Raw genomic sequence first — 26,588 nt, 5'->3', positions numbered from 1 at the left:
TTGAGCTTATTTTTGGCGTGTTAGGCGACAGTGTGTGGTGTTTTCCCATATTGTCTGTTTGTTACGGTTTTGGTTTTCCCTAAGTAGTAGTTTACAAGTGGCTAAAGGCATACTTATGCCCTCCATCTCTTGTATGAGTGGCGCGGTAGTGCCTTCTCGAGCTAGTTCATCTGCGATGCAGTTGCCTTCTATGTCCCTGTGTCCGGGTACCCATATAAGGCTGATTACGAATTGTTTGTGTAATCTCGTGTAGAGATCGGCAATTTGATACTGTTTTCAAGTGACTAGAGATAGAGCCAATCGATTTGATAGCTGCTTAGCTTTCACTGAAAATGTTCACATGTGAGCCTTCCGGCTTTAGTGATTTTAAGTGTTTTAGGGCCTCCCTTATTGCTGCCACTTCAGCTTGGAAGACGCTGCAATGATCGGGGAGTTTGAACGAGGTGCGTAGGCCTAGCTGTTTGGAGTAAACTCCTCCTCCTACTCTGTTCTGTAGTTTTGACCCGTCCGTATAGAAGCATATAGCATTCTGGGGGCCAGGTGTTTGTGAGTTCCAATCGTCCCTCTCTGGGATGTACTCCGTTGGAGTGCAGTAGTCTGTCCTGGAGGGGACTATTTGAATGTTTTTTAGGATACATGAGTGACCCCCTTCTTGTGGGTTCCACTGTTTCGTATCTCTAAGCCTGATTGTCGCTATTGTAGCCTGTTCCATGCCAGCTAGTTCTGACTTGGGAGGTTGAGTATGGCATTTAGGGCTTCGTTTGGGGTGGTGCGTAAAGCACTGATGATGCAGAGTGCCGCAGCTCTTTGCATTTTTGCCAGCATTTTTATGCTGGATTTCATTTTCAGAGCCGGCCACCATACCACGACCCCATACAGTAGTATTGGTCTGAATATGGCCGTATATATCCAGTTTACTATAGGGTGTCATGCCCCATTTGAGCCCTATTGCTTTCTTGCACGTGAAGAGTGCCATTGCAGCTTTTTTATATCTGTCTGTGAGATTCAAGTTCCAGTTTAGTTTCCTGTCAAGTATTACTGCCAAGTACCTTGCGCTGTTACTGAAGGAAAGTTTTTGATTGTTGGGACTAAGTCTTTTATGTTATACTTCCTAGTGAAGAGAACCAGCTCGGTCTTTGAGGGGTTAATCCCTAATCCGTTATTTTTGGTCCAGCTGGACAAAACACTGAGTTTTTCGCTTATGAGATCGCATAGCGTTTGGGGGTATTTGCCTGTGAAGATGATAGCAATGTCATCCGCCTAGGCTATTATTCGGGTCAAGGGTCTTTAGTAGGAAGAATAACAGACTGATTGGTCTGAAGTCCTTGGGGGTCGTGTGTGATGGTTTCCCAGCTATGGGGATAAAGACAATACGGGACTCTAGCAACGATTGTGGTAGGTGTCCAAGAAGTAGGGACCTTTTAAAAATGTCAAGAAGCAATTTTATGGCTATATTTCTCGCATGCTGGATTTGTGCGGGTATGATTTTGTCTGTACCTGCCGATTTGTATGGTTTAAAGCTGTCCAATAAGGGACCTTTGGGTCTATGCACAGTTTGATGCTTGCCAGTGTGGCGTTTGTTTGTTGGGGGGTGAGAGCGTTTTGGCTGTTTCCTGGGAAGTGAGAGTCTAGAAGTATCTCCAAAGATTCCTCACTCGTGCTGGTCCAGGAGCCATCTGCTCTTTTAAGGTAGCCTAGGGGTGTGGCCGATTCGGATAGTATTTTTCTTAGTCTGGCTGCTTCAGTTGTATTTTCAATTTCTAAGCAGAAGGAATGCCCCGAAGATCGCTTTGCTTTCCTGATGGTTTTTTTGTAGTTTGCAAGGGCTCTCTTGTAGGCGGTCCACAGGGCCTCCTCATTTCCTGCCATGGCCCTGTTAAAAAGGGTTCTGCAGTCTATTCGGAGGGGGGACAGTTCTGTTGACCACCAGGGAGGGCTTTTTCTTTTGGGCTTGCTATTGGGGCATAGTTGCAGGTTTCTGTGAAAATTAAACCTAGTTCGTTTAGACTAGAGATTGTTTGGTGGTATGGAGGGGGATCCGTTTGGATTTTTTCCCTTAAAATATTTTTGTATTTTTGCCAGTCCTTGAGTTTGTGAAAACTGCTGGTTTTGAGGGGTTGATTGTAAGGGTCGTTTTTATATACCTGTGGTCCGAGAAAGAGTGCTTATCTAGCACCCTCCAGTGAGTTACTGTTTCTAATAGTGGTTTAGAGACGAGAGTTAGGTCTATTACCTCTTTTCGGTTATTAGTGATAAAGGTGGGGTCATTACCTTTATTACATATGATGAGATTTGAACTAAAGATAAAGTTAAAAAGGGACTCACCGCGGTCGTTTGTGTCTGTACTTTCCCATTGTGTATGGTGGGCGTTAGCATCACAGCCTATTAGTACGCCTATGTTTTGCTTTTCGCTGTCTTCTACCAGTCTCCTTACCAGCTCATCCGGCGGTTCTTGCCTTTCGTAGGCCATGTACGATGACAGCACTCGGAACGGAGATGGCTGACTCTCCACGGTGGCTGCCGCGTTATTTGCATCGCTGTAATTATGGAGCAGAAAAATGCTAAGGTGATTTTTGGCTAAAATGCAGGCCCTTATTTTACCTTCGCTGGGAGCTGTTAGAAGCGTATATTCCTTAGTCCCTAATCCTGAAACCTTTCCTCCCACTATCCAAGGTTCCTGGATTAGGACTATGTTGACTCCATCTTCAGCCAGATGGAGTTGAAGAGCAGCGGAAGCTGCCTTAGTGTGTTGGAGGTTATCTGCATGGTTGAATCGGCTCCCTCCTCGTCCGATGTGTCCAGGTCCGTCATTTGACCCATGTTCGCAAGGCTGCGGAGGATTGAGGCATCGGTCGAGTAGCCGTCCTCGGTTTCCGATGCCTCGATCTCGGAGGCAATCGCCTCGATCAATCCTCCACTGCCTTCCTGATCCTCTTTGGCGGAGTCCGATTTATTAACCTTTATGGTCACTGAGCTAAACCCGAAGTTTAGCTCCCCGTGAGCTGCCTCAATGGGAGCTAGGGACTCCTTGCTTAGGATGAGGATGGCCTGGTTTGTTGGCCCCTCCCTTTCGTCAACCTTCACCACTCGCCAGTCCGAGGTGGTCCGGCGCCTTGATGGATGCCGGGATCCAGATCTTTGCACGGGGTCGGCAAGGTACGTCGGACCAGCTCAGCGCAACAAGTCCGGCGCCCTCATACACCTCCCCCAGCTCTTTTACTGCGGCTTTGTATAGCTCCGCAGAGCGTTCATCGTCACAGGCGATCCCCTTGACGCCGCCTTTGAATCATCCCACGTCTTTGCAGACAGGAGGGGGCCAGGTTCCTTGGCTAGAATCTCGAAGCATTTTGTGGCTAGGGCTGCCTCGACCCACTTCCATTTGTTTTGTGGAATCCTGCCACTCGGGTCGTTTCTGTCGACCACGCCCAGGAGAATGCGGTTTTTCGCGATCTCTGCAAAGGATCGCCCTGGCTGTACGCGATGCCGCTTTGCCGAGGGGTCGGAGGGAACGTCCTGGGAGCGCTCCCTATTAGGTGGAGGTCTCTTTTTGGCCTCTGTGGGCTTGGGTGGTTTGGGGGCTTCTTTGCCGAAGTTTGGCAAAACGGATTTAGCCCATTCCACCTTCTTTATCCATTCAGCCGAAGGAGTCGTTTTCGGTCTCTCCTGGCCTCGTAGGATTTGACCTGCAGATCGTTTCTCTGCGTAGGTGTGTTTGCCTTTACCGGTTGCCACAGGGTGCTTGCCGTCCTTGGCTGTTCCTGAACGGGGCATCATGGCACTAAGGCCTGGAGATGTTCCCATGGCGACGGCTTTGGGCGGCTTGCACTCAGTCGCCTCAGATCTGAGGTGGGGTTCACCCGAACCCGATCCTATGGTGTTGGCCAGGCAGGTGGGCTCACCCGCCAACTTCACTGCCTTGAAGTTTGTACGGCCAGACTCAGTCGTCACTGCCCTTTGAGTAAGTTTTTTGGTAGATCCTGACTCCTTTTTATTTATTTTTATTGAAAAGCAGGGTACCCTGAGCTCACCGTTTGAGACTGAGCTATTTTGTGAGCCGGGCCCTCAGTCAGGCTGACTCTCGGCACGGGTCATATGACACCTTAGTCCGGCCCGGGACGCCCGACTACCATTTGCTAACATAGCAAGCTTGAAGCTACACGTTATTCCCCTTGTCCATCACCCGACTGTCGGCCTTAGTCCAAGTATATACTATTTGAATTTTATTATTAAAACAATTTTATTACTTTCTATGAAAATTAAGAATTTTCATCGAAAAATCGGCTCGCTGGCCCAATGTGCAATGACGAATTCGTTATCAGTTACAATCTAAGATCTGTCTTTAATATGTTGAGCGGTGGCATATTTAGACATTTTGTCAATTGATGTAACGTAAATAATATTTCTTTTACGTTACCAGATGTCTATGTGAATTATATCATTTATTTTATCTGGCGTTTCTGTAATGTTTAAATTATATTTTATAGGTTGCCTATCATATTTTGCTAAATTACAAATTTTACAATTGTTTATATCATTTTGAATAACTTTTTGCATTTTTGGATAATAGTATTTTTCTTTTATAGATATAAAAATTTCGTTAATGCCTCTGTGATTATTCTTTATATGTTCGTTTTCGATAATCTTCAAGAGTTTTTCTTTATCATTTACGTCTGTTGGCGGAACTCATATTGTCGGTCATTGTTTATTGTTTGTTTTTTATTGTTGGCATGTGCAGTAGAAAAAATTTGAAGTCTAGTGTAAGTTAGTTTAGGGCGAAGGCGGGAGCATAATAAAGTTCTCTCTCGCTCTTTACGAATTCGCCCTGTCTTCGCCAACCTCTGTTAAGCTAGGCCTAAATAGAGATGAAGTCGAAAAATTGAATTCAACACGAGCACACGCATTTTTTCGTTGTCGTAGTTCCGAAAATAAAACCTAATTATTCTTGCCACCAAAGTTCAATGTTTTTAATAAACTAATTAAAATCTTCATGGCGCCCCCGGGTGGACAAGAATTAGTTTAAACAAATTAAAGTGACAGTGACACATATAATGTATAATATAATATATATATATAATAATATAAAAGTGCATCATAAAAAGAAAAAAAAAAAAAAGATCTTTGTTTTTTTTTTGAGTGTAATAAATAAATATATTGTTGCCCGCGACGCGCTATTGTGTTTAAACAATAAATATTTCTTAAACATATTCCGTGTCGGTCGCGAAATACCCAGCTTTCGGAATTGCCGCCACTTCCGAGGGAACTTTTAAGGAAAGTGGCCGCTAAAATTAGCATTCGGAAATCACAGGTATTTGTGCAAAAAATTGAAAGCTAGAGTTATAGACAAATTTAATGTTTATTGTCTTGTGTTGGAATATTGCTCCTTGCTTTCAGTTCTTGGCACATATGTATCAATATAGTAGAGCTAGATTGCATGCAAATTATTCAATTTATTGAATAAATTTATAAAATAAATACACATACATATATTGAATCGCTTTGGACGCAACATTTATTTATTATTTTGTACTGTATTATTGCAATCACTGTCGACCCCCTTCCCCCTCTCGTTCGTTGAAACTCGCATTAATAGTTGAGAAGTTAATCCAAGTGAAGATTTTAATTAGTTTATTAAAAATATTTAATTTTGGTGGCAAGAATAATTAGTTCAAACTCGGAAATACGACAACGAAAAAACTGCATGTGCTCGTATTGAATTCAATTTTCGACTTTTCTATTTAACATGTGTGTTCTTAGGCCTAGCTTAACAGAGGTTGGCGAAGACGGGGCGAATTCGCAAAGAGCGAGAGAGAACTTTATTATGCTCCCGCCTTCGCCCTAAACTAACTTACACTAGACTTCAAATTTTTATACCCGTTACTCGTAGAGTAAAAGGGTATACTAGATTCGTTGAAAAGTATGTAACAGGCAGAAGGAAGCGTTTCCGACCATATAAAGTATATATATTCTTGATCAGGATCAATAGCCGAGTCGATTTGGCCATGTCCGTCCGTCCGTCCGTCTGTCCGTCTGTCCGTCCGTATGAACGTCGAGATCTCAGGAACTACAAAAGCTAGAAAGTTGAGATTAGGAATGCAGACTCCAGGGACATAGACGCAGCGCAAGTTTGTCGAATCATGCTGCCACGCCCACTCTAACGCCCAAAAACCGACCAAAACTGCCACGCCCACACTTTTGAAAAATGTTCTAATATTTTTTCATTTTTGTATTGGTCTTGTAAATTTCTATCGATTTGCAAAAAAACTTTTTGCCACGCCCACTCTAACGCTCACAAACCGCCCAAAGCTGCCACGCCCACACTTTTGAAAAATGTTTTGATATTTTTTCATTTTTGTATTAGTCTTGTAAATTTCTATCTATTTGCAGAAAAACTTTTTGCCACGCCCACTCTAAGGCCCACAAACCGCCCAAAGCTGCCACGCCCACACTTTTCAAAAATGTTTTGATATTTTTTCATTTTTGTATTAGTCTTTTAAATTTCTATCTATTTGCCAAAAAAGTTTTGGCCACGCCCACTCTAACGCCCACAAACCGCCAAAAACTGTCCTTCGCACTTACACTAGCTGAGTAACGGGTATCAGATAGTCGGGGAACTCGACTATAGCGTTCTCTCTTGTTTCTACTTCAATAAACAACAAACAATTAAAACGAACGACAATATGAGTTCCGCCAACACCGGCCCTGTTGAACGCCTCCACGGCTTCAACCAATCGGCAGCGGCGCCAGCTTGTGGATCGCCATGCGGAAGATGGCTCCAATACTCCTCCTAAGGTCGACGACCCTGACCTTGCCGTCCTCTCCTGCGTGTGTCGCGACGATCCTTCCCAGGAGCCACTGTTGGGGCAGCAGGTTGTCCTCTGCCACGACGGCGAGTTGGCCCTCCTCGACGTTGGCCTTCTCCTCGTGCCACTTGCCCCGAACCTGAAGGCCCAGGACATATTCCCGGGACCATCGCCGCCAGAACGTTTGCCTGACTGACGAGACAAGCCGCCATCGCCGCAAGCAACTGAGACCCGCCTGGTCCGGGGTCCGGAGTGCTGGTGCTGCGATGAGCGGCCCGCCTGTCACCAGGTACCCGGGAGTTAGCGCCTCTCCGTCGCTTGGGTCCTTCGATCCCGACGAGGACTGTTGCCAGCTCTTCGGCGTTTAGGAGTGCGCTGCCCATCGATCGTAGGTGTAGGTGCTTTGCAGTTTTCACACCTGCCTCCCATAGTCCGCCCATGTGCGGAGCCCGAGGGAGTGTGAACGCAAATTCGCATCCGCTTTTTGATGCGAACTCGCGAATTGCGTCCGCCTGCTCCTCGATCCGATCGCGAAGAGCCAGGAAGTGGTGACTCGCTCCGACGAAGTTCGTCGCGTTGTCGCAATGCATCGTCTGCGGACATCCTCGTCGACCAATGAATCTTTGAAAAGCCAATAGAAAAGAATCAGTACTTAGATCTGAGACAATTTCTAAGTGAACCGCCTTGGACGCAAAACAAACAAATAAGGCAACGTAGGACTTATACGGGGGCCTTCCTCGAATTTCTAATGTCGTATAGACAGGGCCACAAAAATCAACGCCACATATCGCAAATGGGCGGAGAGCACGGAGTCTATCTGCGGGTAGATTTCCCATAATTTGTGTCATCAGTCGAGGCTTGCATTTGAAGCAGCGCACACATAATCGAACTGTCTGACTGCAGAGTTCATGATCGTTTACGGTCCAAATACGCTGTCGTAGGATGCTCACAAGTGCTCGAGGGCCGACATGAAAATTGGAATGGTGCAAATGCCGGACGTAGCTCTGCACAAACTGCGAGCGTTTCGTCAACAGCAAGGGAAATCATATGGCATCATATGATATAGGAGCGTTGGCTAGTCGCCCCCCAACACAACACCAAGTGCCTGTATCCTCATGGATGAATGGGTTCAATCGCTGAAGACTTGGGCCGACCTTGGAGCCTTTACGAACCTTTTCAATTTCTACTTGATACTCGTGCTTTTGTACTATTTCGACAATCTTATGAAACGCTTCATTATATTCAGTCGGTGACAGAGTTTCTTCGAAAACTATACTCTTGTCTTTGCATTTTCTTATAAAGCGGAACATATAAGAGAACACTCTAAGCAGTTTGAGGTGTGACGAAAACCCCTCGATGACATCCAGCAAATCGGAAGTTTGCACAGCAGCGGTCAGTCCGACCACAGTCTGAGTTTCCTGACGCAAGACTTCCTCATCCGGCTCGAAATGCGCATTTTTGGGCCAGTTTTCTTCTTCGTCCTTCAGAAATGGTGCGCCAGTGAACCAGATCGACTGCCCTATCTCGTCGACGTCACAACCTCTCGAAACGATATCTGCTGGGTTGTGCTTTGTGGGAACATGCCGCCATGTAGCTTCTCCTGACCATTCTTGAATCTCCGCTACCCTGTTCGAAACGAATGTCGACAACGAAGATGGATGAGATCGAATCCAGTGAAGAGTAACTTCAGAGTCCGACCAGTATACAATTCGTTCGTTTTAATAACGGTTTGATTCTATGGCAGAGATCTGCGAGAAGGTGAGCGGCACATAACTAAAGCCTTGGGAGCGTTTTGGTCTTGAGCGGTGCTACTTTTGACTTTGAAGTCAACAACGATAATTTAAAACCTTCGGCAGTTTTGCTACGAATATAGACGCAAGCTCCATAAGCTCTCATGGAGGCGTCGGCAAAGGCATGTAGCTGTACCGGTGACAATGGGTCGGTATGCACGAACCGAGGAATCGATATCTCATCCAGTTGAGACAGAGTGCTTTTTAGCATATCCCAAGCTGTTTCCAAACGCATCGGAATTGACTCATCCCAATCTAACTTATTAAGCCAGAGTTCCTGCAATAGGATCTTTTCTTTAATCACAATGGGACTTAACAAGCCGAGGGGGTCAAACAGCTTCGATGTCACCGATAGTATGTTCTGTTTTGTCGCTCGGAGACCAACGACAGAAGTGTCAATTTTGAACTTGAAGGCATCTTCGCTAGGCAACCACGATATTCCTAACGCCTTAGTTGACTCTGAATCCGAGATAGGTATCGACTTAACTGTGCTCTCAGATGCAGTGACCTCAGGTGAGTTTGAAAACCACTTTATCAATTCAAAACCTGCTGTTTGAAGAACCTGAGACACTTTAGACTTAATTGTCTTTAGCTCCTCTACGCATGCAGCACCAGTTAACATGTCATCGACGTAAAAATCGGATCCAATCACGTCGGCAGCTCTAGGGAATGAACATTTAGCAGATTCACTCAACCTCTTTAAACACCGAATAGCCGGAAATGGGGCTGGTCCAGTAACATTTGTGACGGTGTTGAGCTTGTATAATCTCAAGGATTCAGAGGGGTCTCTCATCCACACTATGAGTTGAAACTTTCTATCCGCTTCATTAACCATTACTTGGCGATACATCTTTTTTACATCGGCAGTCAGGGCATACCTGTGCATCCGGAAGCGGAGTAGAGTGGAGTACAACTCTTCTTGAATGGTCGGCCCCACCATCAGGATGTCGTTTAAGGCCACCTGAGACGATGTTTTGCAGGACGCATCGAACACGACGCGCAACTTTGTTGACGTACTCTGGGGACTTAACACGCATTGATGGGGAATGACATAATGTGGAGTGGAAGGGATTTTTTTGTCTGTAGGCGACATATGACCTAGGGCGAGATATTCTTCCATGAATTCCAAGTACATGGTCTTCAAGCTAGGATCTCGAGACAACCTTCGCTCAAGCGACAAAAACCGCCGTTTTGCAACCTCTAAGGAGTTGCCTAATCCATTTGGATCAGATTTAAACGGCAGCCTAACTTCAAACCGACCTGATGGCAATACCTGAGTAGTCTTCCTATAATGGTCTTCACATAACTTGTACTCAGGCGACAGAATTTTCTTTGGATTTGGCATTTCCTCCAGCGACCAAAATTTCTGTAGTGTGCTGTCAATCGATACTAAAGATTCTTCACTACAACTGAAACTATTCACAACTTGTTTCGGGACTGCAGACTTGTATCTGCCCGAAACAACCCAACCAAGTATGGTCTATTGTAGAGTTGGATAGTCAGGACCTTGTCTAATTTGACCAACAGCTAGCAATTCGAAAAATGATTCTGCTCCTATCAACATATCAATTTTTTGTGACTTGTAGAAATATGGGTCTGCTAATGGTAGGTTCTTCGGGATTTTCCAATCACTGACGTTCACCGACTGATCAGGATGGTAACCGGAGATCGACTTTAAGATCCAGAAATCGAACGAGAACTCACTACCATTTATTCGCGACTTCACCACTGTGTGTACCTTTTTTTTGACTTGAGAATTGGACTCGCCAATACCAAGTAAGTTGATGCACGACTCCTCTCTAAGAATCTGTAAGCGGTTCGCCAGTTCTTCCGTGATAAAATTCGTTTGAGACCCAGAGTCCAGCAGAGCTCGGGCTAACACGTATTCTCCGTTTTTCGTACGGACGCTTACGATTGACGTAGCCAAAATCACCCTGTCCAAGGACGTGGCATGCATAACATGTGACGTGGAAGGCTGATCTTGGTTAAAAGTAGGAGACATGGTCTCTGGCGGGGGTGGCAACGCTAAACTGTTCTCAGGCACTGTATATCTATGAAGCAGAATATGGTGTGAGCGGTCACAAGCTCGACACTTTTTGCCTTTGCATTTCGAAACAGTATGGCCTTTTCGCAGACAATTGATACATAAGGAGGCAGACTTAACAAACTCGAACCTTTACATTACAGAGAGAGGCCCAAACGGGCTACAATTCTGTAGCAAATGATCTGCTGTATTGCAATAGCTACAAGTTTGCTGACACTTGCTGTTGGAGAAGGAACACGAGAATGAGCTACGATTATGTGGCTTGCTCGACACAATTTTATCTTCTTCGGCTTTGTCGATTCTTCAGCTGATAAATGCTGATATCGGCGATTTAACATTTTTGCAAAATCGGCCCAAAGCGGCAAAGTCTCATAATCGAGCTGTTCCTCCCATTTTTGTTTGGTCCCTGGGTCGACTCTATTCAATACCAAATATATCAACATTGCATTCGAAATTTTTGTATCATCTCCTATCGATAACAGAGAACCATAAATCGAAGAAACAGTATCGATAAGGTTTCTCAAGGAGGAAGCGGACTGATGCGATATTTTAGGCAATGTTGATATATTATTCATAAAGATGAGGCATTCGTTATCGTAAACCTTTTTTAAACTGGCTAGTGCCTTTTCGTAATTGCTCTCGGTGACTTGGTAAGCTTTAACTGTTCCTAAAGCTTTACCAGAGAGACATGAAATTAAATGGGTAAATTTTTCGATAACTGGAATGCTGGCGTCTTTATGAACCAAAGTTTCCAAAAGGGCTGATGAATTTTTGAACTCCGAATAATCTCCACTGAATTTTGGCAATGCCAAATTCGGAAGTCGCGCACGAGTTGGAGCTACAGCAGCGGATCCCGGAGCTTCGCTGACGCTTGCTACCTTCAAGGCAAACAACAGGGACATTATTTTTACCTTGGTCACTATACAAAGCTCTTCCAACTCGTCGCCAAATTCATCGCTACAATCTATGTCTTCTGTCTGTTCTTGTAAATGATTTGCCTTACTAATTGAAGCATTTAAGTTTTCTAGTCGACATCTAAAATCTTCCTCTAATAGCGGAATCGATCCCGTTTCTAATCGCTCATTTAATCGGCGAATTGTTCTGACCCGATTTTGGAGCTTGCTTTTCAGCTCTTCCAGAACAGATTTATTTTTGGGTTATAGGCTCATTTTAATTTAATTAAAATAAATTAATTAAATATTATTTCCGAATTAAATAAATAAATGGCCGAAACAAATTATCTCAAATCAGACCGACAATATAATTTAATAACCTTCGAATCAATAATAAGAAGTTTATTAAACCAAAAAAATAGGTTATTTTTAATTTCATAAATTATTAATTTATTGTTCAAAATGTATATTTAATATTTTTCTGATGAGTACAACGAAAACAAATTATTTAAATTGAAATTCAAGTCACGCAGTATCAATTAATAGTGGGTACGAAATGACGCCGAAAAGGGTATACCCGCAGAATACAGGGTAGAGCGTCACTTGGCGGTCCGCTAATCTAAGCGCGCCAACGAAAAGGGCCGAACAACAACAACGCAGGTAGCGGTGCAAAAGCGAAACGAAAACGAAAAGTTCACCGCTGCAGCTGCTAGTATATAAGGCTGTCTGTGTATTAGTGCGCAAGCTTTGATTAACTTCCCAACTATTAATGCGAGTTTCAACGAACGAGAGGGGAAATGGGGGCGACAGTGATTGCAATAATACAGTACAAAATAATAAATAAATGTTGCGTCCAAAGCGATTCAATATATGTATGTGTATTTATTTTATAAATTTATTCAATAAATTGAATAATTTGCATGCAATCTAGCTCTACTATATTGATACATATGTGCCAAGAACTGAAAGCGAGGTGCAATATTCCAGCACAAGACAATAAACATTAAATTTGTCTACAACTCTAGCTTTCAATTTTTTGCACAAATACCTGTGATTTCCGAATGCTAATTTTAGCGGCCACTTTCCTTAAAAGTTCCCTCGGTGGTGGCGGTGCTTCCGGAAGCAGGGTATTTCGCGACCGACACGGAATATGTTTAAGAAATATTTATTGTTTAAACACAGTAGCGCGTCGCGGGCAACAATATTTTTATATATTTGCACTCACAAAAAAAACAAAGAACAATTTTATATGTTGCACTTTTATTATATATTATATATGTGTCACTGTCACTTTAATTAAATGTTGCCTTTTGTTTAACTAATTATCTAGTCCACTCGGGGGTGCCATGAAGATTTTAATTAGTTTATTAAAAATATTTAATTTTGGTGGCAAGAATAATTAGCTTAAAATTAGCATAGAAAAAAATGCCCTAAACTAACTTACACTAGACTTCAAATTTTTTCTACTTCAATAAACAACAAACAATAAAAACGACCGACAATATGAGTTCCGCCAACACCAAGCTTGCGCACTAATACACAGACAGCCTTATATACTAGCAGCTGCAGCGGTGAACCTTTCGTTTTCGCTTCGCTTTTGCACCGCTACCTGCGTTGTTGTTGTTTGGCCCTTTTTCGTTGGCGCGCTTAGATTAGCGGACCGTCAAGTGACGCTCTACCCTGTATTCAGCGGGTATACCCTTTTCGGCGTCATTTCGCACCCACTATCAATTGATACTGCGTGACTTGAATTTCAATTTAAATAATTTGTTTTCGTTGTTCTCATTAGAAAACAAGAGAGAACGCTATAGTCGAGTTCCCCGACTATCTGATACCCGTTACTCAGCTAGTGTAAGTGCGAAGGACAGTTTTTGGCGGTTTGTGGGCGTTAGAGTGGGCGTGGCCAAAAGTTTTTTGGCAAATAGATAGAAATTTACAAGACTAATACAAAAATGAAAAAATATCAAAACATTTTTCAAATGTGTGGGCGTGGCAGCTTTGGGCGGTTTGTGGGCGTTAGAGTGGGCGTGGCAAAAAGTTTTTTTGCAAATCGATAGAAATTTACAAGACCAATACAAAAATGAAAAAATATTAGAACATTTTTCAAAAGTGTGGGCGTGGCAGTTTTGGTCGGTTTGTGGGCGTTAAAATGGGCGTGGCAGCCCGATTCGACAAACATGCGCTGCGTCTATGTCCCTGGAGTCTGCATTCCTAATCTCAACTTTCTAGCCTTTGTAGTTCCTGAGATCTCGACGTTCATACGGACGGACAGACGGACGGACAGACGGACATGGCCAGATCGACTCGGCTATTGATCCTGATCAAGAATATATATACTTTATATGGTCGGAAACGCTTCCTTCTGCCTGTTACATACTTTTCAACGAATCTAGTATACCCTTTTACTCTACGAGGAACGGGTATAAATATTTAATATAAATTTCGAACAATAAATTAATAATTTATAAAATTAAAAATAACCTATTTTTTTGGTTTAATAAATTTCTAATTATTGATTCGAAGGTTATTAAATTATATTGTCGGTCTGATTTGAGATAATTTGTTTCGGCCATTTATTTATTTAATTAATTTAATTTAATTAATTTAAAATGAGCCTATAACCCAAAAATAAATCTGTTCTGGAAGAGCTGAAAAGCAAGCTCCAAAATCGGGTCAGAACAATTCGCCGATTAAATGAGCGATTAGAAACGGGATCGATTCCGCTATTAAAGGAAGAATTGAAATGTCGACTAGAAAACTTAAATGATTCAATTAGTAAGGCAAATCAATTACAAGAACAGATAGAAGACATAGATTGTAGCGATGAATTTGGCGACGAGTTGGAAGAGCTTTGTATAGTGACCAAGGTAAAAATAATGTCCCTGTTGTTTGCCTTGAAGGTAGCAAGCGTCAGCGAAGCTCCGGGATCGGCTGCTGTAGCTCCAACTCGTGCGCGACTTCCGAATTTGGCATTGCCAAAATTCAGTGGGGATTATTCGGAGTTCAAAAATTTCATCAGCCTTTTCGAAACTTTGGTTCATAAAGACGCCAGCATTCCAGTTATCGAAAAATTTAACCATTTAATTTCATGTCTCTCTGGTGAAGCTTTAGGAACAGTTAAAGCTTACCAAGTCACCGGGAGCAATTACGAAAAGGCACTAGCCAGTTTAAAAAAGGTTTACGATAACGAATGCCTCATCTTTATGAATAATATATCAACATTGCCTAAAATATCGCATCAGTGCGCTTCCTCCTTGAGAAACCTTATCGATACTGTTTCTTCGATTTATGGTTCTCTGTTATCGATAGGAGATGTGTAACGAACTGTTTTTCTTATTTCGGCTCGCTACGAAATGCAACGGCTAGCTCAGAGATTTTGTTTGTTCGTCCCACCAAATTTATGATTTGTGTGATTGCCCGACCAAGAAGAAGACAGATTCTCAGATTTAACCACTCTTATTTATCGTCACTTGTTGACCAGGATTCGGTGATCCTCGCCGCTGGATGCACGTCGTTGCTCCCTCGTCGTCCTTCCGTCGTACGCCTGCGTCGCTGCCGACGGGGATCCGTACCGGCTCGCCTGGGGCTTAGGATGTTATGGGGCAGGGTGTATCGTCCACGAGTTGAGCTAGCGCTCCCCTCCGAACCACCGTTGCGACCACTGACTCCACTGCCCCTTTCTGACTACGCTAGGTCCTCGCCGAAGGATATCCTGCGGGCTCGACCGGGGCTTAGGATGTTATGGGGCAGGGTGTATCGTCCACGAGTTAAGCTAGCGCTTCCCTCCGAACCACCGTTGCGACCACTGACTCCACTGTCCCTTTCTGACCACGCTAGGTCCTTGTGTTCGCTCGTCCTTCGCTGATCTTCACGTGCGGCGATCCACTCTGGATGCCCGCTTGACGCACTTGTGTTCCTGTCGTTTCACTGTCACTCGGTATCGACTCTTCGCGTACTTCTTCGCTTTCCGTATGGCTGTAGGGCCCTCGCGTACTTCTTCTTGACTGTCCGGCTGTAAGGCCCTCGCGTACTTCTTCTTGACTGTCTGGCTGTACGGCCCTCGCGTACTTCTTCCTTGACTGTCCTTGTGTGGCACTTCCGACCGTCTGATCGCACGCCCGTGTCCGGACAGAGCGCCTCGCGCCCGTACTCTGCGCTTGCGCGTATGACCTACGCGTGTTTAACTGACTGACTGTCCCGAGCCGCGCCGGCGCCGTCCCTTATATCGGCTGCGGGAATCCCGTTATTTCCCGTTTTGCACACGGCTCGCTCGGGTACAAGGTCCAAACACGTCCCGTTAGTTCACGGTGCGTCCTCTTTGTGCCTGTCCAAAGTCCGCACCGTTACCGTATGACCTCTACGCCCTTGGCGGGTTCGAGTCCAAGGTCCAGCGCGGTACCGTTAATTCACGGTCTCTCCGCTTTGCCGGGGTCCAAGGTCCATTATTTACCGTTCGACCTGACCGCCCTTGGCTCCTCTCGCATTCCAGCCGTCTTCGCTGTTGCTATGCCGATCTCCTACACCCGGATTTGTGGGGAGTTTTAAGACTCCTCACATCTCCCCCTTTCTTCGGAAGATTTCAAAAGAATGCTGCTTCCGGCGGTCCTCTGCTTCGGTGTCTCCTTGCATGGGCAACTTCCTCAATCACCTCTCGTCGACCCTGCACCCTTTGTTCTCAGCCTGGCAGTCGCAGCTTATTAGACCCCGTCGTTCAGCGTCTTGACTTGGCATCTTGAACCTCCTTGCGCCTTCCTGATCGCAGCCTTACGTCTCAGCGTATTCGAGCATCTTGACGTGGCATCTTGATCCTCACCGTTCCATTCTCCTCACGTCGACCTGCGCCTCCTTGATCTCAGCCCGGCAGCCTCAGCCTAGTAGACCCTGTCGTTCGACGTCTCGACTCGGCATCTTGATCTTTGCGCCCTTCTCCAGCCTCCTGTATCTGTTGCCATCCGCTTCTCGTCACCAGCTCCGCATTTAAACTTGCCGCCTCTTCCTCGCTTCGCATCTCTGGCAACTCCACCGATACTCACCATGATCGACTTATCGATGTTGGCGACCGGCGTTGCCACCTCCGATTCCTACCGATATTGTCCCATCGCTGATTGCGCGATCGAGTTATCGATATTGGCGACCGGCGTTGCCACTTCCTGTTCCGATGTTCCGATGTCGTGCCGATTGCTGCCAATAGTGTGGCAGCGTGTTGAAAATCAATTTAATATCCAGTATTTTTGTTCCCTATCGATCTCACTATCGATCGACCGCTATTATCGTAGCGCCCCCATCCCGATTTTCTCCAGTGTTTTGATGCCCACAGCTGACTTGGTTTGTTTTCATCCAAAGAAGCTTTATGGTGTCATCCTTGCATCCTGATGTTGGGGACCACCGCTGGTACGTCCCTTCTTGTTCCGGGGCTGCTGACCCTGGACTCCAAGCGCACTGGAGACCATCCTGCGGCAGCACGTGCCCCCCTCGCTTCCGCGCCTGCGGCATCCTCCTGTGTGCCAATCCACACGTTGATTACCTCGGAAGCGATGCTCGACGATTCGCTAAGAAAGCCTCCTCCTCCACCGTCGTCTCTACCACGATGATGCCATCCTGGCTCTCGGCATACGGACTCCCTCGTCCGGGGATGGAGTCGCGACACCAGGGGTGACGCCCGAAGCTGGAGATAGGAACCGGAATCCCTACTCCATCTCGCTCCGGGCTGTTCCCCAGAGCCGGTCTCCCGCAACTCCCGGCTGTCGCTTGTTGCGCGTGTCGTTGCGAGCTGCTTCTCCTGGCCTCCGCCCCGCGCTTGAACTCCTCCTTCTGAACGTCGGTTGGGCGTTACGATACCCTGTATCGTCTTCCCCCTTCCTCTTCTGAGAGACTGTCCTTCAGCTCTGCCTCCAAACCCCGTGCTTCAGGTGTCTTCAACCCAAGGCTCCTCCTCCTCCTTGTAGGCTCCTTGACCAGGATTTCCACGCCGGTCTCCTTCCACGATTTTACCATCTTCCCCTCTGTTCTTTTGGCCAGGACAATCACGTTGGGCGCCAGATGTAACGAACTGTTTTTCTTATTTCGGCTCGCTACGAAATGCAACGGCTAGCTCAGAGATTTTGTTTGTTCGTCCCACCAAATTTATGATTTGTGTGATTGCCCGACCAAGAAGAAGACAGATTCTCAGATTTAACCACTCTTATTTATCGTCACTTGTTGACCAGGATTCGGTGATCCTCGCCGCTGGATGCACGTCGTTGCTCCCTCGTCGTCCTTCCGTCGTACGCCTGCGTCGCTGCCGACGGGGATCCGTACCGGCTCGCCTGGGGCTTAGGATGTTATGGGGCAGGGTGTATCGTCCACGAGTTGAGCTAGCGCTCCCCTCCGAACCACCGTTGCGACCACTGACTCCACTGTCCCTTTCTGACTACGCTAGGTCCTCGCCGAAGGATATCCTGCGGGCTCGACCGGGGCTTAGGATGTTATGGGGCAGGGTGTATCGTCCACGAGCTAAGCTAGCGCTTCCCTCCGAACCACCGTTGCGACCACTGACTCCACTGTCCCTTTCTGACCACGCTAGGTCCTTGTGTTCGCTCGTCCTTCGCTGATCTTCACGTGCGGCGATCCACTCTGGATGCCCGCTTGACGCACTTGTGTTCCTGTCGTTTCACTGTCACTCGGTATCGACTCTTCGCGTACTTCTTCGCTTTCCGTATGGCTGTAGGGCCCTCGCGTACTTCTTCTTGACTGTCCGGCTGTAAGGCCCTCGCGTACTTCTTCTTGACTGTCTGGCTGTACGGCCCTCGCGTACTTCTTCCTTGACTGTCCTTGTGTGGCACTTCCGACCGTCTGATCGCACGCCCGTGTCCGGACAGAGCGCCTCGCGCCCGTACTCTGCGCTTGCGCGTATGACCTACGCGTGTTTAACTGACTGACTGTTCCGAGCCGCGCCGGCGCCGTCCCTTATATCGGCTGCGGGAATCCCGTTATTTCCCGTTTTGCACACGGCTCGCTCGGGTACAAGGTCCAAACACGTCCCGTTAGTTCACGGTGCGTCCTCTTTGTGCCTGTCCAAAGTCCGCACCGTTACCGTATGACCTCTACGCCCTTGGCGGGTTCGAGTCCAAGGTCCAGCGCGGTACCGTTAATTCACGGTCTCTCCGCTTTGCCGGGGTCCAAGGTCCATTATTTACCGTTCGACCTGACCGCCCTTGGCTCCTCTCGCATTCCAGCCGTCTTCGCTGTTGCTATGCCGATCTCCTACACCCGGATTTGTGGGGAGTTTTAAGACTCCTCACAGATGATACAAAAATTTCGAATGCAATGTTGATATATTTGGTATTGAATAGAGTCGACCCAGGGACCAAACAAAAATGGGAGGAACAGCTCGATTATGAGACTTTGCCGCTTCGGGCCGATTTTGAAAAAATGTTAAATCGCCGATATCAGCATTTATCAGCTGAAGAATCAAGCCGAAGAAGATAAAATTGTGTCGAGCAAGCCACATAATCGTAGCTCATTCTCGTGTTCCTTCTCCAACAGCAAGTGTCAGCAATCTTGTAGCTATTGCAATGCAGCAGATCATTTGCTACAGAATTGTAGCCCGTTTGGGCGTCTCTCTGTAATGTAAAGGTTCGAGTTTGTTAAGTCTGCCTCCTTATGTATCAATTGTCTGCGAAAAGGCCATACTGTTTCGAAATGCAAAGGCAAAAAGTGTCGAGCTTGTGACCGCTCACACCATATTCTGCTTCACAGATATACAGTGCCTGAGAACAGTTTAGCGTTGCCACCCCCGCCAGAGACCATGTCTCCTACTTTTAACCAAGATCAGCCTTCCACGTCACATGTTATGCATGCCACGTCCTTGGACAGGGTGATTTTGGCTACGTCAATCGTAAGCGTCCGTACGAAAAAACGGAGAATACGTGTTAGCCCGAGCTCTGCTGGACTCTGGGTCTCAAACGAATTTTATCACAGAAGAACTGGCGAACCGCTTACAGATTCGTAGAGAGGAGTCGTCCATCAACTTACTTGGTATTGGCGAGTCCAATTCTCAAGTCAAAAAAAGGGTACACACAGTGGTGAAGTCGCGAATAAATGGTAGTGAGTTCTCGTTCGATTTCTGGATCTTAAAGTCGATCTCCGGTTACCATCCTGATCAGTCGGAGAACGTCAGTGATTGGAAGATCCCGAAGAACCTACCATTAGCAGACCCATATTTCTACAAGTCACAAAAAATTGATATGTTGATAGGAGCAGAATCATTTTTCGAATTGCTAGCTGTTGGTCAAATTAGACAAGGTCCTGACTATCCAACTCTACAAAAGACCCTACTTGGTTGGGTTGTTTCGGGCAGATACAAGTCTGCAGTCCCGAAACAAGTTGTGAATAGTTTCAGTTGTAGTGAAGAATCTTTAGTATCGATTGACAGCACACTACAGAAATTTTGGTCGCTGGAGGAAATGCCAAGTTAGCACAAGTTATGTGAAGACCATTATAGGAAGACTACTCAGGTATTGCCATCAGGTCGGTTTGAAGTTAGGCTGCCGTTTAAATCTGATCCAAATGGATTAGGCAACTCCTTAGAGTTTGCAAAACGGCGGTTTTTGTCGCTTGAGCGAAGTTTGTCTCGAGATCCTAACTTGAAGACCATGTACTTGGAATTCATGGAAGAATATCTCGCCCTAGGTCATATGTCGCCTACAGACAAAAAATACCTTCCACTCCACATTATGTCATTCCCCATCAATGCGTGTTAAATCCCCAGAGTACGTCAACAAAGTTGCGCGTCGTGTTCGATGCGTCCTGCAAAACATCGTCTCAGGTGGCCTTAAACGACATCCTGATGGTGGGGCCGACCATTCAAGAAGAGTTGTACTCCACTCTACTCCGCTTCCGGATGCACAGGTATGCCCTGACTGCCGATGTAAAAAAGATGTATCGCCAAGTAATGGTTAATGAAGCGGATAGGAAGTTTCAACTCATAGTGTGGAGGAGAGACCCCTCTGAATCCTTGAGATTATACAAGCTCAACACCGTCACAAATGGTACTGGACCAGCCCCATTTCCGGCTATTCGGTGTTTAAAGAGGTTGAGTGAATCTGCTAAATGTTCATTCCCTAGAGCTGCCGACGTGATTGGATCCGATTTTTACGTCGATGACATGTTAACTGGTGCTGCATGCGTAGAGGAGCTAAAGACAATTAAGTCTAAAGTGTCTCAGGTTCTTCAAACAGCAGGTTTTGAATTGATAAAGTGGTTTTCAAACTCACCTGAGGTCACTGCATCTGAGAGCACAGTTAAGTCGATACCTATCTCGGATTCAGAGTCAACTAAAGCGTTAGGAATATCGTGGTTGCCTAGCGAAGATGCCTTCAAGTTCAAAATTGACACTTCTGTCATTGGTCTCCGAGCGACAAAACAGAACATACTATCGGTGACATCGAAGCTGTTTGACCCTCTCGGCTTGTTAAGTCCCATTGTGATTAAAGGAAAGATCCTATTGCAGGAACTCTGGTTTAATAAGTTAGATTGGGATGAGTCAATTCCAAAGCATTTGGAAACAGCTTGGGATATGCTAAAAAGCACTCTGTCTCAACTGGATGAGATATCGATTCCTCGGTTCGTGCATACCGACCCATTGTCACCGGTACAGCTACATGCCTTTGCCGACGCCTCCATGAGAGCTTATGGAGCTTGCGTCTATATTCGTAGAAAAACTGCCGAAGGTTTTAAATTATCGTTGTTGACTTCAAAGTCAAAAGTAGCGCCGCTCAAGACCAAAACGCTCCCAAGGCTTTAGTTATGTGCCGCTCACCTTCTTGCAGATCTCTGCCATAGAATCAAACCGTTATTAAAACGAACGAATTGTATACTGGTCGGACTCTGAAGTTACTCTTTACTGGATTCGATCTCATCCATCTTCGTTGTCGACATTCGTTTCGAACAGGGTAGCGGAGATTCAAGAATGGTCAGGAGAAGATACATGGCGGCATGTTCCCACAAAGCACAACCCAGCAGATATCGTTTCAAGAGGTTGTGACGTCGACGAGATAGGGCAGTCGATCTGGTTCACTGGCCCACCATTTCTGAAGGACGAAGAAGAAAACTGGCCCAAAAATGCGCATTTCGAGCCGGATGAGGAAGTCTTGCGTCAGGAAACTCAGACTGTGGTCGGACTGACCGCTGCTGTGCAAACTTCCGATTTGCTGGATGTCATCGAGGGGTTTTCGTCACACCTCAAACTGCTTAGAGTGTTCTCTTATATGTTCCGCTTTATAAGAAAATGCAAAGACAAGAGTATAGTTTTCGAAGAAACTCTGTCACCGACTGAATATAATGAAGCGTTTCATAAGATTGTCGAAATAGTACAAAAGCACGAGTATCAAGTAGAAATTGAAAAGGTTCGTAAAGGCTCCAAGGTCGGCCCAAGTCTTCAGCGATTGAACCCATTCATCCATGAGGATACAGGCACTTGGTGTTGTGTTGGGGGGCGACTAGCCAACGCTCCTATATCATATGATGCCATATGATTTCCCTTGCTGTTGACGAAACGCTCGCAGTTTGTGCAGAGCTACGTCCGGCATTTGCACCATTCCAATTTTCATGTCGGCCCTCGAGCACTTGTGAGCATCCTACGACAGCGTATTTGGACCGTAAACGATCATGAACTCTGCAGTCAGACAGTTCGATCATGTGTGCGCTGCTTCAAATGCAAGCCTCGACTGATGACACAAATTATGGGAAATCTACCCGCAGATAGACTCCGTGCTCTCCGCCCATTTGCGATATGTGGCGTTGATTTTTGTGGCCCTGTCTATACGACATTAGAAATTCGAGGAAGGCCCCCGTATAAGTCCTACGTTGCCTTATTTGTTTGTTTTGCGTCCAAGGCGGTTCACTTAGAAATTGTCTCAGATCTAAGTACTGATTCTTTTCTATTGGCTTTTCAAAGATTCATTGGTCGACGAGGATGTCCGCAGACGATGCATTGCGACAACGCGACGAACTTCGTCGGAGCGAGTCGCCACTTCCTGGCTCTTCGCGATCGGATCGAGGAGCAGGCGGACGCAATTCGCGAGTTCGCATCAAAAAGCGGATGCGAATTTGCGTTCACACTCCCTCGGGCTCCGCACATGGGCGGACTATGGGAGGCAGGTGTGAAAACTGCAAAGCACCTACACCTACGATCGGTGGGCAGCGCACTCCTAAACGCCGAAGAGCTGGCAACAGTCCTCGTCGGGATCGAGGCCACGATGAACTCGCGTCCCCTCGGAGCGCTCAGCCAGGACCCACGCGACGGAGAGGCGCTAACTCCCGGGTACCTGGTGATAGGCGGGCCGCTCATCGCAGCACCAGCACTCCGGACCCCGGACCAGGCGGGTCTCAGTTGCTTGCGGCGATGGCGGCTTGTCTCGTCAGTCAGGCAAACGTTCTGGCGGCGATGGTCCCGGGAATATGTCCTGGGCCTTTAGGTTCGGGGCAAGTGGCACGAGGAGAAAGCCAACGTCGAGGAGGGCCAACTCGTCGTCGTGGCAGAGGACAACCGGCTGCCTCACTGTTTATTGTTTGTTGTTTATTGTTGGCATGTGAAGTAGAAAAAATTTGAAGTCTAGTGTAAGTTAGTTTAGGGCGAAGGCGGGAGCATAATATACTTCTCTCTCGCTCTTTGCGAATTCGCCTCGTCTTCGCCAACCTCTGTTAAGCGAGGCCTAAGAACACATATGTTAAATAGAGATGAAGTCGAAAAATTGAATTCAACACGAGCACACGCATTTTTTCGTTGTCGTAGTTCCGAAATTAAACCTAATTATTCTTGCCGCCAAAGTTCAATATTTTTAATAAACTAATTAAAATCTTCAACGTCTTCTAACAATTTTCCTGACTTTAGAATTCTTAAATTTTTATTACTTGAAAAATACTGCCTATAAATTTCTTAAAATTTTACCAATAAACTTAAATTTTCACAAAGTATTACAACTAAGCCTTTTTCTGGCAGTTTCTCTAGCATGAACTTAAGCATATTTTCCGCGTTTCTGCTTGATTTAAATATATGTCTTACTTTCTTGTTATGCAAAATTTTGAAGGTACTTAAATTGCTTTCCGCTTCTATAATTTGTATTTCGATTTTAATTGAGTTCATGATTTTTAATTGAACGACTAGCATAAGAAATTACTTTATTACTTGCGTCCGTAACTATCGTGAATTGGATCGCTTGTTATTAGGATTTTCAGTTTTTAAAAAGCTTTTATGTATTCTTGATCATGCGTGTTTGTTTTAGAATTTTTCTTTAAATATTTTATTAAAGGTTGGGCAATTTTGGAGTAGTCTTTTATGTAGCGCCTCTAATAACCTGTGATGCCTAGAAAACTTTTAATTTGTTTTTGGTTTGTCGGTAAATTTATCTTGCAAATTGCATCAATTTTCTTCTGACTTGGCTTAAGACCTTCTGAATTGTGTGTGCCCGAGAAATTCAATCTCCTCTCTGGCAAACTCGCATTTGTCTGATTGGAGTTTTAAATTTGCCTTAGATAGGCAGCTGAAATACAGCTTAGATGATTGACGTGTTCTTGTATATTCTTAGAAAATATAAGGATGTCATCCATATAAGCAATGCAAAATTGTCCGGTATAGGTGCGTTCCGTAGTTCAAAAGGCAAACGAAGGAACTCGTCGTGGTCACTGGTTGTTGAAAAGGCTGTTTTGTGTACGCCTTTATTGTCCATTTCTATCTGATAGAAACCTTTTGCATGGTCTAAAGTTGAAAAACTTTTACAGTCACCCAATTTATCGAAAATTTCATCTATATTTGGCATCGGGAATCGATCTACGATGGTTTCTTTATTAAGTTTACGGTAGTCTACGACGAGCCGCCACTTTTGCTTATTTGACTGGTCCATTTTCTTCTGAACAACCCACAAAGGACTATTATATGGGCTTTTAGAGTGTTTTATAATACCTTGATCTAACATGTCTGCTTTTTGCCTGTTAACTTCGTCTTTGTAAATTTCTGGCTACTTTTATGTTTTTGAATAAATGGGAAGATAATTCTTTGTTATAATCCAGTGTTTGATTTCTCTTGTAAAACTTAGTTCTTGGCCTTCTTTATAAAAAATATGTTCGAATTTTTGTATAAGCTTGTTTATTAAGGATCTGGTCTGTGGACAAATTAAGTTCATTGGAATTAAGTTGTTTATGCCAATGTCAGAGTGGTTTTCCTGAACCAAAAGATCTAGATAAACATTATTGAGTTGAATCTTTTTGTTTGAGTAATCGATATTATGTCATATCGATTCATGTCATTAAGTATGTTACAGCCAATTAGACCATCGAAATAGGTGTCAAAATTCACAAATATAACCTTCAGCTTCAAATTCTTGGAAACATGGAAACCTGCGTAATTTTCCTATTTTAATTTTGTTTTCCATTGCTTTCACTTCTATGTCAATGTCTGTTTTCCACTTCGGGTGACAAAAATTCTCATTTATTACACTGAATTTTGGGTTTCTGGGTTTCTCTGTTGGGTTTATTGTACCTAATATTTCTTCGAATTGGTCCGTATAATGTGTAGCTTTGATGCCGAGCATCTTCAATGATTTTATAGGCATCCTCTACGGATTGTTGGTTTCTCGCGAATATTAACCTTTTGGTAGGTTCAGGCAAGTTTTCTCTGAAAACGCGGAGTGCTTCGGTTCACTTCTAATGTGGTGTATGTTGTGCCGTTATGGATCAGTATCCGTTTGTGTACCCTATTCGAAATTTCATTAATTATACCCGTTACTCGTAAAGTAAAAGGGTATACTAGATTCGTTGAAAAGTATGTAACAGGCAGAAGGAAGCGTTTCCGACCATATAAAGTATATATATTCTTGATCAGGATCAATAGCCGAGTCGATTTGGCCATGTCCGTCTGTCCGTCCGTCTGTCCGTCCGTCCGTCTGTCCGTCTGTCTGTCCGTATGAACGTCGAGATCTCAGGAACTACAAAAGCTAGAAAGTTGAGATTAGGCATACAGGCTCCAGGGACATAGACGCAGCGCAAGTTTGTCGAATCATGCTGCCACGCCCACTCTAACGCCCACAAACCGTCCAAAACTGCGACGCCCACATTTTTGAAAAATGTTTTAATATTTTTTCATTTTTGTATTGGTCTTGTATATTTCTATCGATTTGCAAAAAAACTTTTTGCCACGCCCACTCTAACGCCCACAAACCGCCCAAAGCTGCCACGCCCACACTTTTGAAAAATGTTTTGATATTTTTTCATTTTTGTATTAGTCTTGTAAATTTCTATCTATTTGCAGAAAAACTTTTTGCCACGCCCACTCTAAGGCCCACAAACCGCCCAAAGCTGCCACGCCCACACTTTTGAAAAATGTTTTGATATTTTTTCATTTTTGTATTAGTCTTGTAAATTTCTATCGATTTGCCAAAACACTTTTTGCCACGCCCACTCTAACGCCCACAAACCGCCAAAAACTGTCCTTCGCACTTACACTAGCTGAGTAACGGGTATCAGATAGTCGGGGAACTCGACTATAGCGTTCTCTCTTGTTTCTACTTCAATAAACAACAAACAATATAAACGAACGACAATATGAGTTCCGCCAACACCGGCCCTGTTGAACGCCTCCACGGCTTCAACCAATCGGCAGCGGCGCCAGCTTGTGGATCGCCATGCGGAAGATGGCTCCATCACTCCTCCTAAGGTCGACGACCCTGACCTTGCCGTCCTCTCCTGCGTGCGTCGCGACGATCCTTCCCAGGAGCCACTGTTGGGGCAGCAGGTTGTCCTCTGCCACGACGACGAGTTGGCCCTCCTCGACGTTGGCCTTCTCCTCGTGCCACTTGCCCCGAACCTGAAGGCCCAGGACATATTCCCGGGACCATCGCCGCCAGAACGTTTGCCTGACTGACGAGACAAGCCGCCATCGCCGCAAGCAACTGAGACCCGCCTGGTCCGGGGTCCGGAGTGCTGGTGCTGCGATGAGCGGCCCGCCTGTCACCAGGTACCCGGGAGTTAGCGCCTCTCCGTCGCGTGGGTCCTGGCTGAGCGCTCCGAGGGGACGCGAGTTCATCGT

At 45.4% G+C, this 26,588-nt stretch overlaps 1 protein-coding gene and 1 long non-coding RNA gene across 7 annotated transcripts in view; one reads left to right on the top strand and one right to left on the bottom strand.

Annotated features, from left to right (window-relative positions):
* The window catches only part of LOC26535568 (aminopeptidase N), a 254,635-nt gene that overhangs the window by 63,836 nt on the left and 164,211 nt on the right, over positions 1-26,588 (top strand). The gene's annotated exons all lie outside the window — the stretch shown is intronic.
* Positions 23,654-24,692, bottom strand: LOC120322362. The gene is made up of 2 exons (XR_005562138.2): positions 24,468-24,692; positions 23,654-24,414 (listed from the first exon to the last, which is right to left on the bottom strand). It is a non-coding gene; the product is annotated as an uncharacterized LOC120322362 (long non-coding RNA).

Source organism: Drosophila yakuba, unplaced genomic scaffold, assembly GCF_016746365.2.
Source record: "Drosophila yakuba strain Tai18E2 unplaced genomic scaffold, Prin_Dyak_Tai18E2_2.1 Segkk8_quiver_pilon_scaf, whole genome shotgun sequence".
NCBI lineage: Eukaryota > Metazoa > Arthropoda > Insecta > Diptera > Drosophilidae > Drosophila > Drosophila yakuba.
The sequence above is the reverse complement of the archived record's forward strand: the minus strand, read 5'-3'. Positions and strand labels throughout refer to the sequence as shown.